At 35.3% G+C, this 13,157-nt stretch overlaps 1 pseudogene; it reads right to left on the reverse strand.

Annotated features, from left to right (window-relative positions):
- Positions 1-8,597: 8,597 nt before the first annotated feature.
- LOC140510558 (putative monooxygenase p33MONOX pseudogene) lies at positions 8,598-9,480 on the reverse strand (annotated as a pseudogene).
- Positions 9,481-13,157: the final 3,677 nt, after the last annotated feature.

A 13,157-nucleotide genomic window follows, 5' to 3' on the forward strand; every position in this document is an offset into this window, starting at 1 on the left:
TTCAGAAGTAACCATCCCATTCAGAACTTTGTGCCAAGCAATGGAAATTATAATGAGTTTATAGAACACATGGTCTAGATGATAATGGATATCAAAGACATATATACTTATTTTAATGGATCTACTTTTTTAAAATAGATTTTCCCCAGTTACACATCAATAAAAATTTTAGCATTCATTTTGGCAAGACTTTGAGTTCTAAATTGTCCTCCCTCACCTGCCCTCTTCTGATAATGGTAGACAGTTCAATAAAGTATGTGTATATATATATATGCTATCATGCAAAAAAATACCATGTTAGTCGCAGTTATGAAGAAAGAAACAGATCAAAAGGGAAAACATGAGGAAGACTAAATTAAGTGAAAAAATATGTTTCCATTTGCATTCTGAGTCCATCAGTTTTTTATACAGATATGGATAGTATTTTCCTTCATGAGTTCTTTATGCTTGTTTTTACATCATTATGTTAGCGAGAAGAGTTGATTCATTGTTGATCATTACACAATATTGCTCATACTACGTATAATATTTTACCCTATTCTGCTCTTCCCCATTGCATTAGTTTATAAAAGTCTTTCCAGGTATTTCTGAAATCTGCAGGTTAATCATTTGTTATTACACAATAGTATTTCATTATGTTTATATATCATAGCTTGTTTATTCTTTCCACAACTGATGGGCATCCACCCAATTTCAAATATTTTGCCACCACAAAATTATAAATCTTTTTGCACATGTGGGACCTTTTTATGAGATCTTTTGGATATAGACCTAGAAGTAATATTGCTGGATCAGAGAGTATGCACAGATTGGTTGCCCTTTGGGCATAGTTCCAAATTGTTCTCCAAAGTGGTTGTATCAGTTCACAACTCCACCAACAGTGCATTAGTGTTCCAATTTTCCCCAATTTCCAGCATTTATCATTTTCCTTTTCTGTCATAGAAGTCAATCTGATAATTTGGAGATGGTACCCCAGAATTGTTTTCATACGTATTTCTTTAATCAAAAATGATTTAAAGCATTTCTTCATATGCCTATCAATAACTTTAATTTCTTCATCTGAAATGTGCCTGCTCACTTCCTTTGACCATTTATCAATTGAGGAATGACTAGAATTCTCAATAAAATTGACTCTATTCTCTGTATATTTGAGAAATGAGGCCTTAAACAGAGACACTTACTATAAAAGTTGTTTCTCATCTTTCTGTTTTCCTTCTAATCTTGGTTACATTGCTTTGGTTTGTAAAAACAAAACAAAACAAAAAAAAAACAAAAAACTAGCAAATATTTTTAATAATTAAAGAATCAAAATTATCTGTTTTATATCTTGTAATGTTCTCTATATCTTGCTTGGTCATGAATTCTTGCCCTCCCAATAGATTTGCAAAGTAGACCATTCCTTGTTCTTCTAATTTGCTTATGGTGTCATCCTTTATGTCTGAATAATGTCAAAAATCTATCATATCAACTTTTTTTTATCAATATTTTCTTTTAAACTTAAATACATGAGAGAAAAAAACAGAAACATTACAATATTAAATATTGAAACAAATATAAAATAACAAAAGAAAAAAACTTGTCATGTGTAGAGCAGAACATAAGATAGGATTCAAAATATATAGCAATTTTCATCTCAAAAAAACCTAGATAATAAATAGTGTGCGTTGTGTTGAGAGCTGTCCATCTTTTCTTCGATTCATTGTAAGTTTTCTTTTGTTCTCTGTTGCACACTTTTTACTTTGTTCTTTTCTCCTCCTTCCTCCCCCATGTCCCGAAGGCTACAATTAAGTGCAGATGTATTTATATATAGATATACGCATATACATGCAAATATACACATACACACATGGACGTATACTTTCCCTAAGAAATTTTCCTCCTGCAGTTTGTTTTTGTTTGTGCATATCTCTCATTTCGTTTTCCTTCTGGTCCCTCTACTTCACATCTACCTACTACCTTGCCCTCCTATTACATAATTTCCTCTCCTCATCCCAAAGATCCTTCACTTATCCTCACATTCCCATAAATATAAACCCTTTTATACTCTCCTTTAAGGTATTCCCTTGCTGTTTCCTCTACAGTTCCCTCCCTTATCCTTTCTCTCCTTCCTTTCCACTTAATGTTTTATTTCTATCTGATTTTAGAAGACTTTTATACTCATATGTATATATATATATATATATATATATATATATATATATATATATATATATATATGTGTGTGTGTGTGTGTGTGTGTGTGTGTGTGTGTGTGTGTGTGTGTGTTGTTTCTTCTTGTCGATTAAAGTAGGTTCCCAGAACTACCAGCCCTCCTTCCCCATCTAGTTCCTGCATGTGTCAGTTCTTCCTCTTGAACCTCATTTATAAAATAATTACTCTTTTTAGCTGTTTCAAAATGGTTTTACTTATTAAAGTCATATTAGACTCAGGTCTATCCCAATCTCTCTTACCAAATAGCCAATTATGAATAACAATCTTAGACCTATGTTTTATATTTTACATACATAAAAAGTAGATCATCTCTCCTTAGTGATTCCTTTTTAATTAGTCTTTGGTATACATCTTATATTTCTCTTGGTTCTTAGAAGTCAAATCTTCTATTAAGTTAAATTTTTAAATTTTTTAACAAAGTTCTAAAAATCTGACAGTTCATTAAATATCCATTTCTTTTCCATTCAGGATTATGCTTAACTTTCCTGGGTATGATATTTTCAATTCGAACCTAAGTTCTTTTGCTTTTTATTATATATTATTCCAAGATCTGCAGTCTTTTAGTGTTGCCACTACTAGGTATTGTGCAATTCTAACTGTGGCACAGTCATATTTATTTATTTTTCTTATTGCTTGCAATATTTGTCCTTGAGCAGAGGGTTTCAGAATTTGACTATAATATTCCCGTGACTTTTCCTCATGATATCCCTTTCAGGTGGTGACCAGTGTATTTTTTTTTTCTATTTCTATTTTCCACTCTTGTTCTAATGTTTCAGGATAATTTTCTTTAATTATTTCTTGTATTATTATGTTGAGATTTTTTTTTTATCATAGCTTTCAGGTAGTCCAATTATTCTTATGTTTTCTATTCTTGTTCTTCTCTTCTTGTTTTTCTTACGAGATGCTTCACAAAATCTTTTATTTTGCCAGATTCTAATTTTCAAGGAGTCTTTCTGAAGACTCTGGATCTCCTTTTCTAATTTAATGACTATCTTTTCATAATGTTCCTGTTTTTCTTTGACTATTCTGATTTTATTAGTTTTTCCTCAATTGCTCTCATTTGATTTTTAACGTATTTTTACAGTTCTTCTATGAATTCTTTATGGGCAGGTGACCATTTGACATTCTTCTTTGGGGAAGAAGAGAGTTTCTTTGCTTTAATATCTTCCTCTGAAGTTGAGCCCTTGTCCTCCCTATTTCAATAGTAACTCTCTGTGGTTGGATCCTTTCTCCTTTGCTCATGCATTTTTTGCAGTGCTAGTGGTAGTAACTTGATTTTTTTTTTTTTGGTAATAACCTCTTGTTCTGGGATATGGAGGATGGTGTCTCTGACCTCAGATCTTCAGTTCTCCCTTCTGACTTAGAACTGGAACCAAGACCTCCAGCCTCCTCTAAGAAACCACAGCCAGCAGAGTCCATGCTCTACTGCTTTTGCTCTTACCAGACATGCACTGGTTCCCTCTCATCCCTTATGTACTTTCACATCATAGCTAGGTCTGATGTTCCTTGTCAGCAGAGGTTCCCTTGATCTTTATGAAATCAGATGCCCAATTTCCCTCCCTATCCCTGGCATAAAATTTCCTGTGGTTGGCATTGAGGCAGTCTTCCCACCCAGCTAGCCCTAGGGCTTGCCTCATATTGTTTAAGCAGATTTAGGAATGAACTTGGAAATGTTTTCCCTTTTGAATGAGATATTTTATATTTTCTTCTATTTTTTCATTCTCTAGGTTTTGCTTGACTGATTCTTGATGCCTTATAGAGTCATTGGATTCTACTTGCTCAATTCTAATTTTTAACAAATTATTTTCTTCAGTTAGCTTTTGTACTTCCTTTCCCATTTGTTCAGTTGTTACTATTAAGGAGTTATTTTTTCTGGTTAGATTTTGTACCTCCTTATCCATTTGACCAATCTTACATTTTAAGGATATGATTGATTTTTATAATCATTGGTCAATTTGTATTGTACCTCTCCAATTTGGCTTTCAGAATCCCCCTCCCCCTCCCCCCGGGACTCAGGATCTCCTGTTGTTCTGCTGAGGACACTTCTGGTACTGCACTGGTCAACTTCAGGCACATCAAGAGGTACACTGCTTATCAATCTTCCTAGCCTCTAGAGCTAGAAGACTGCTGTATCCCTTGTGCTGGTTTCACTATTCCAGGGTTTTTCCTGGGGCAATATTCTCTGAGTTTTTCGAGGTCAACAAGGGAGGGTGAGAGCTTGTACATATCACTCTGTCATCTTGGCTTCCTGAAGCCCAAGTGTGTGACTTTCAAGCATTGAGTCTGTGGGTTGATATCCCCAGTAACAGCTATACTTCTCCTTCAAATAGCTCCACCCACTTCCCATCTGTGCTGAGAAGTTTGGAGATTTGCCCTGTTGCTGATGACTCAGACCACCCAGCATTCTTCCTGCTCTTCTATGGCCCAGTCTGCACTGGTGCAGCAAGCATTCTCTGTGCTTCCTCAGTGAGGTGTAACAAATCCGTTCTCTTGACCTTTCTGGCTACCCTGGGCTAGAAATCTGCCACACAGTTTTTTTTCATACTTCTCTTACTTCACTCTCATTTATTTTCCCATTTTTCTTCTAATTTTCTTATATAGTCTTTAAGTTCATTTTGAACTCTTCTGTATCTTCTTTCTGGGCTTGAGACAACTTCCCTTTTTCTTTGAGGTTTTGTCTATAAGTGTTTTGATATGGTTGTCCTCTTTTGAGTTTGTATCTTGGTTTCCCCTGTAACCATAATAATTTTCTTTGGTCAGATTTTTGTGGTGGTTGTTTGTTCATCTTATTTTTTTTTTTTTTTTTTTTGCATTTTGCCTTTCTTTTATTTTTGAGTTCTGTACCTAGGTTGGAAGAGTCACTGTCCCAGGCTTCTTGTGCCAGTGGGTGCAAGTCCTGAATTTTTATCTAGTGTTGCACTGATGGTACCATCAGGTCCTCTGGATCTTCTTTTTATATACACATATATATATGGTATAACTTCATGCATATATTATTTTATTGATATAGGTACGATCTTCATAAAAAGGAGATTGCAATATATTCATATCTTCTTATCTTATGCAACTTAGGGCCATGTCACAATACAACCCCTGCACAATTAAGTCTCCCTTTCTGATTAGGAATTTTCTTTAGATCTCTTGATATGGCATAGATAACAATGGAGAATATCCATTCATTATGTTCCTCTCTGGTTAATATCTTTTTCAACACTCTATGAATTCATTATCATATGATCCAATAAGATAATATTTATAAAGTGCTTAGCACAGTTCATAGCACATAGATGGCAATTAATGAATGCTTAATTCCTTTCTTTTTTCTTTTCTCCCTTTCTTTTTCCTTCCTTCCTTCCCTCCTTTCCTTCCTGTCCATGTCATTAGAAGTGAAGTCTAATTGCTCTGATGCTGTTTGGAAGCAGTTGAGAAATTCGTTGTCCTTACACAAAATGATTGATTCAGTTACCCTATGCACAGCCTAACTTATTGTACACCATACTATCCAGAAACACATTCTCTCCTCATCTTTCCTTCTTGAATCCATGATTTAATTCTAGCCTCAGATCATGTACTACTTCTATATGACCCTTACATGATTTATACCACCACCAACATTCTTGTGCTCTTAAAAATATTTTGTATTCATTTTACATATAATATCTATATTTACATTTGCCCTTGTTATTTCTTTCATTAAAATGTAGGGCCCTTCAAGACAAGTACTATTTCACTTCTTAATATATGCCTTAAAGATTGATTGGTTTCTGGGCTCTGCTTTTCAATGGTTATATGAAGTCAAAACCAGGTCTCTGAGGCTCTACACTAAACTCTCATATTTCTCTGCCTCAAACCCCAGATACTTTTGCTTTGCTTCCATGGCATATGTTAGGCAGGACTCTGATGTCTCATTACATTGGGTGTGGGGGGGATGCCCAATTGAGAATAGTTACATAAGTACATATTTGCTCCCTTATTAGTTTGTAAATCACTGATTTTTCTATAGGACTAGTCCAGAATTTTGTTATTTAGGCATTAGGATAGATGCTATTTTTATGGGGTTGCCAGATACCAAGGTAATTGACAGTCTGTTACAGGGTTCTAGAAGTTTGTGTTTTTACATATTCTATACCCTAGCTTAGGGTGGATGAAATTTAGAGGATAGTTAGGGGAGGTCCTAAGTATAGTAGAAGAAGGAAGGAGGAAGCAGAAGTATCATAAATAAATATTTTGCTTATCTCGATTCCTGCCAGAATCTGACATTTGTTTCTTTTATTTCACATGTGCCTATTGACACTATAAAACTTACTCTGAGAGTGATTGAGAATAATAAGATGCTATCTGTGGTCCTCAATACCACAGCACTATTGTACCTACTGGTGAGGATTCAGGAAATTCTGGGTGTTGCTAATGGAACCGAAACTCTGATGGATATCTATGAACAATTCACTTAAATTGCAGCCATTTCCACATGACAATGACTCAAGCATATAATACCTATAAACTCTGAGAAATAAACCAGAAGTCATATAGTTGGTTTTACAACTGCCTGATCTCACCACCATTGATTCTCCTCTGAGAAGAGTGATGCTAAATATTTGTGCTATGAAATGAACTGTCAAAGTAACCATACTCCTAAGGCAGGTATTCTTAGACTGTGGTCAGTGAAATACAGGCAGACCTATGTACACACACATGTACGCTCCCCCCATCCACACACATATACATGTGTATTTAAAAGAATTTCATTGTAATTGCTTTCCAGTGTAATTTTTTAAAGTTTTATTTTCAATTCATGGAGCAAAACTAACATTTCTGTAACACAACGCAAAAAAAAAAAAAGATGATTGATTCTGAAACTGCAAATCTATCATACACAACTTTCTATGTCCTCCAAATATGCAAAAAAGTTGGTATATAAATTTCTTTTTTTTCTTTTTTCCCCCAGTGTAAACTTATGACTTTTATTCTGTGTACATAAATGATTGCATTTTTTCCTTAAGAGTCTATGTGCTTGCCCAAGTAGTCTATGATGCAAAAAAAAAAAAAAATAATAATTGGAGTTTTTATTCCACATAATTCTACTTTTCCTTTCCTTTTGTTCAAATTTCTGTGATTGAGTAATTGCGTTTGTCTTTCTGTCTATCCATCTCCATCTTGTTCTTTTGTAGAAGGCAGCAAATCTTCTGTGTCCTTGAGAAAGTATTTCTCTCTGTGTGTGCACATGTAGGCCTGATTGGAAAGAAAGACCTGATTAGAAGCAAGATTCTGAGCTACTTTATTTAGGGAGGGAGGCCAGAGACAACTGGACATTAAATAATTCATTTCCAGTCCCATTTGTTATTCTCACAATACTGAGTCCCCATATGTCTTTTTCTCTTGAGGAAGAACTCAAGGGGATAAGTAAAAATAGCAACTTTTTGACTGTAAAATCTGTTAAATTATACTGTTTGTGTCTGTGTATATTCTCAACTGAAGCACCTAGGTTCCACTTTGTTTGACTATTATTTTCCTCAGAAATTTCTGGCATCCAGTATATAATAACTACTGGAAAAGAAAGTTGGTCATCTTTGTATAAGAAGTAGTATCTTGGCAGCATTTCAGGAATGAGCAGGGGATCATGAGAGCTCAATCTACCACTCATCTTTCCTTTAAACTCCCACTGAGCTAAATGGTAGTTCTCAGCTTTAAGTGAGCAGTGAATTAGGTCTCCAATGATGTGGAGAGAAGAGGGCAGATGGTTCCAGATGGCTAGTGCCACAGAAGTTAAGGGTCATTGTTTGGCAGAGGAGGGAGTGGGCACAATCTGCAATCTCAATTATTAAAAGTCAGTAGAGAGGAAAACAACCAAAATGGTAACAGATGAATGAAAAAACCATTGGCATGAATAAGTACCTTAAGCTTTTTTAAAGCTCCCAAGAGCAGATACATAATGAGTAGATTTATATCTATTAGGCAAGTGATGTTGGTTAGATTCCTGTATGTATATTTCATTCTTTTTTTTATCTTGTATAAAATGTACAGAGCAAAGTCTACTAGATTTTAATTATTTCCCTTGCCCCCTGAAATCTAGTTCTATAGATCAGTAATTGGCTGTAGTCAATGGTACTTTCAGAAATCATTCAGAGGGTTGTTACAGAATCGGTCTTCCTGAATTAAAAACATTCAAGCTTTGCACAAATATTTAAAGAAACAATCACTACCTCCTCAGGAATCTTATCCTCAGCAGAATTGTAAATAGATGACATCATTCCTATGTCAAGTGCAAGGTGGATTGGGAAGAAACAAAAGTCTAAGTTAACTCTCTCTACATAACAGTGGGTTCACCAGGGAAAGCAACTTTGCTTTAATGAAAAAGGAGCTATAGAATGCTGTAGGAGTCAACACATTCATGTATCTTCGTTTGATACTATGGGCTCATGAATGTTGTTACTTCCCTTCCATTACTAGAAGGTTCATCTTAGGTGGCTTGAAGGCTGCTGGGTTTTCTGCAATTCCAGAAGCCTGAACACAATTGAGTTCCATTGGTGATGGCCTCTGTAGGACTGGACACTGAAATCTGAGTCGGATTTCTTAAGGGTTCTTGGTCCAAAAAGGCTCCATTTCTCAGATGAAGGTTTGTCTCTATCTGCATTTCCAGAGTCCATGCTGCCGACATCTAAGCCAGGTAAGGAAGTAGAAGATTCATGAGTAAACCAGCCTCTGGGCTTTTGCTTAGGAGAAGAATGGAGTATACTACTTGTAGAAGATTGGGTTGAAGCAATCAGTCTATCTTCTTTTGTCATTTCTCTATTTTGTTACTTCAGTTTATGGACTGCCCCTGCTATATGGTGGCACTTGGTTTCTTCTGTGGTGAGGGCTTTATGGGGAGTATCCCATGTCTGTCATCCTTGCCTGCTGCTCAAAGCACTGGATGGTTTCTTGTGTCTGCTTTGTAATTAGAGAATTCATGATGACGTGCATAGCCTTGGCCTTCTGGGACCTCGTTCATTTGGTCACTGGAAACTGAGGGAGTTACAATGAAACTATTTTCTCTTTCCTCAATTTTAGAAAGTTGTTGGTACTTCCTATCTGGGATGACCTTTTTTTTTTTTCCCACAAAACCTTACTGCACATGTCACTTGAAGGCAGATTTATCGTTGTGGGATCCTCTGGGACATCATCATAACTGAAAGCCTGAGGATGCATTCCAGTTGGCAAAGACGTCTTGCCTAGAAGCCCACTTGTACTATGCTCAATAGAAGGCACATCTAGCTCTCTGGATGATGCCATGAAAGACTGTGATCCAGGTGTTTCTCTAGATAGATATCTGAAACTCTGATTCCCAAGGGGAAAGTCTATGGAAGTTATGCAGATTAAACAAAGATGTCAAAAGGGAACAATCAGCAAAGAGTTCCAAGCAGCTCCGATGCAGAGGGTCTACTGAGAGTTGGGTTTCCCTGAGGAGGGGGATGGGATGGAGGAAAGGGGAAGAAGGGGAAGAGACCATCCTCAGCCTGAGGCTCTGCCAAGGACCAGAAGCTTAGACTAACAGTGCCAAAGCACTGGGGGAACCAAGGCCATTAAGCAAGCAATGCCAAGACCCAAATGCATCTCAGCGAGGAGAAGTAAAGCAAAGCCTCATTCTTTTTTTTTTAAAGATATCACAAAATGCTAGGTGATTATCATAATATATCCTTCATTACCATAAAATTATTCTTTATTGAAGAAATTGTTTAATATCTTGAAGGAAACATATAAAAATGAATTGACAGCATAGCTTTAGGAAGACCTGGCTGTGGGTCCACCTGAGTCAGTAATGCTCATCTTTTATTTCTTTTCCTAATTAAACTGTTCTCTATTCTTGTCTTAGAACATAAATTATACTATTCACTTTCTGGAGGTGACTGAAATAATCATAGCTTCCTTGAAGAATGATATCCCCCCTCCCCTTTAAACTAGTTATAATGGGAATAGATAGATATCACTGTTCCTCTCAAAATTCTATGGCAGTAACTTGTTCAGAATTGATATATTATCATCACAATTTAGTTTTTTGAATTTAACACAGGTATTAAGGAGAAAATCTGAATCACCAAACCTAATGAAAGGTCATGATATAATGCAATAAAACCTATGCTTTATAAAATTAAAAAAAATGCAAAATGGACTTTAGAACATATTGCAGAATTAGATGTTGTTATTTCAAAGTTGTGTTATCCATATGTCAAATAATGAAAGCAAAGGGATAAAGAAATGAGCTTATCTACAAGTGAATCAAAAACATGGCTCATCAGATATTGGATTACAAAAAAAAAAATAAGAAGAGGAGATCAGATCACCTGGCACCATTTTTGGGAGCTTGGAGAACTTTATAGGTATGACTTTTTTAGTTTGTGTTCCTTGGATGAGACTGGACAGGTTTTGAAAACATGAGTAAACATACAATTCTGTGTAACCTAGATATACCTTTCTGTTAAATTGGGAAAGAGCAGAGCTTTGGAATGAAGGGGCAAAACCTACTGAAAGGAAGTAAATTGCTTGATTTGTGGAAGTACATTTTCCTTTTGAGAGCACAAGTTTTTCATTATGATAAGGCATTTTTACCTGGTGTTTCAAGTTTCTAAAGAAATTATTAGACAAGTGAAAAATGAGTAATGTACCGTCAACTCAGCTCAAAGAAATTCAATTAATCTTTGACGTAATTCCATTCATTTTGACAAGTATTTGAAATGAAAACATTTTTCATAAAATTCTAAAATGAAAAAGTGGTTGACTTCAGGAGCTTGCATGCTAATAGGGAAAACAATTTGAACACACGTAAGTAAATATACAAGTTCAAAGTGTTTTGGGGCAGGGGGTGGGACATCAAAACTTTTGAAATTACCAGTACATCATCTTTGTGAACAGATAAAATCTTACTAATAATATGCTTGAAAATATTTTGTTGATTAACAACACTTCTCATGAGAAAGGAAACTGACAAGTTATCTTTTTTCTTATTTTCCATACATCAGTTTTAGTTATAGGGAAGAGGAAGAAAGGGAATAAGCATTTATTAATCAGCTAATATGGCTATGCACTTTGCAAAGTGTTTTATATTTATTATCACATTTGATGGACTATTCAGATATCCCACTGCCTTTCTACCATGATAGAGGGGGTGGGTGTGAGAAATGAATCTCGAAATCTGCTGAATGGTTATAACGCTATTCACTAAAACTCTCTTCCTCACCTGCTTTTGTTTCCTTTTTCCCTCATTTCCTTTCTTTCTCTCTATTTCTCTCTCTCTCTACTTCTCTCTCTCTCTCTCTCTCTCTCTCTCTCTCTCTCTCTCTCTCTCTCTCTCTCTCTCTCTCTTTCTCTCTCTCTCTCTCTCTCTCTCTCCCCTCTGTCTCCATCTCTGTCTGGCTCTGTGTCTTGTGTGTCTGTCTGTCTCTCAATACAGGTATAGGCATGCAAAATAGATCATAAAAGTCAGAGCAGTTTTAATCTTTTAATAGCAGAAAAGGTGTCCAATTTGATGTATTTGTATTAAAAAGTTGAATGAATTTTGGAACGTCAATCTAACTTTCACTGCATTTTCATTGGGAGAAAAATCTTAGATAACATGTCTAGGGCCTAAAATAAATGGGGGTAGAATTAAGGTAAATAGGGCAATGGAGCAAATATAAGATCTCTGAAGTAAAAGCTCTTCACAACTAGCCACTTCCTACTTTTCTGACCTTCTTATGTCTTATATTATCCTTCCTTCCTTTTACATACGGCAACTGTATATAGTCTTTACTGACTTCCTTTAAATTTCAACCAACAACCTACCTTCTACAAGAAACTTTTTCCACTATTCCTCAGTCTTAGTGATTTCCACCTGAAATTCTCTTTTCTCTTCTTTCTTTCTCTCTGTATATGGATAGAGAAATATAGATACAAATGTGCATACACACGTATCTTGTGTATGTGTAGTTGTTTGCATAGACAGTGAGCTCTTTGAGAAAATGATCTGTCAACTCTTGTTGCTGTTGTTGATATACCTTTGTATCCCTAACACTTTGCCCAATGTCCAGCATTTGGTAGGCACTTGATTAATGTTGACTTGACTTGAAGGCAAATAGTCTAAAAGAAAATAAATTAATCCTGTACCTTGAACAATTTAAATTTGATTTTCTTTGTAATTTGTAGAATCTAGCTATATATTTGCTGGAAATTCCTGTATGTATCCCGTTAGAAAAAAGGAACAGTAGAATGAAGTTAGAATGGCTAAGGGAAAATAGCTTATGTAGTGTGGCTAATGATGATGCTCAGATATGTATAGGGCCAGCCTTGGGGGAAATTGAAAAAAATTGAATATATAGTAATATTTGCTATGTATGATTCTACTGCTCTCCCTGATATTCTAGTTACCTACCTTGCTTGATTGTTGGTCCACATTCCAGGAAGGCACAGACATGATCTTATAGGTAATGAGGCATTAAGTGGTAAAGATCTGCCATTGATGATCTTTTCACTTACTGGTACTACTTGCCAAATTATTTTACATTTATACTGTATATATTTTGTATTTACTTCTCTGTTTAAGCTCCTCCTCTGCCCACCCCTTGGTCAAGAGTGTAATCTGCTTACGGTGGAAAGAAAAAGTTTTTTTTTTTCATTTTTGAATCTCTACATGTAACATATCTGATATGTAACTTTTATTTTGTAAATGTTTTTTGAAATATAGTAACATATTTTCATTTTTAAGATACACAATAATATCTTCAAATATCCTATCCAAAAACCAAGAAATACATATCTCCATGAAGTATGAGTGCCCTTCAAAGCATTTATTAAGTGGATGTTATATACCAGGCCTTAGACTAAGTGTTTTAAAATTTTTATCTCACTTGGTCCTCACAACAATTCTGTGAGTAGACAAAAAAAAAAAAAATTAGCTCTCTTTTAACATGACCTGCTTCTTCATTCCAAAGCACTTT

Source organism: Notamacropus eugenii, chromosome 6 (assembly GCF_028372415.1).
Source record: "Notamacropus eugenii isolate mMacEug1 chromosome 6, mMacEug1.pri_v2, whole genome shotgun sequence".
In the NCBI taxonomy this organism is placed as follows: Eukaryota; Metazoa; Chordata; class Mammalia; order Diprotodontia; family Macropodidae; genus Notamacropus; species Notamacropus eugenii.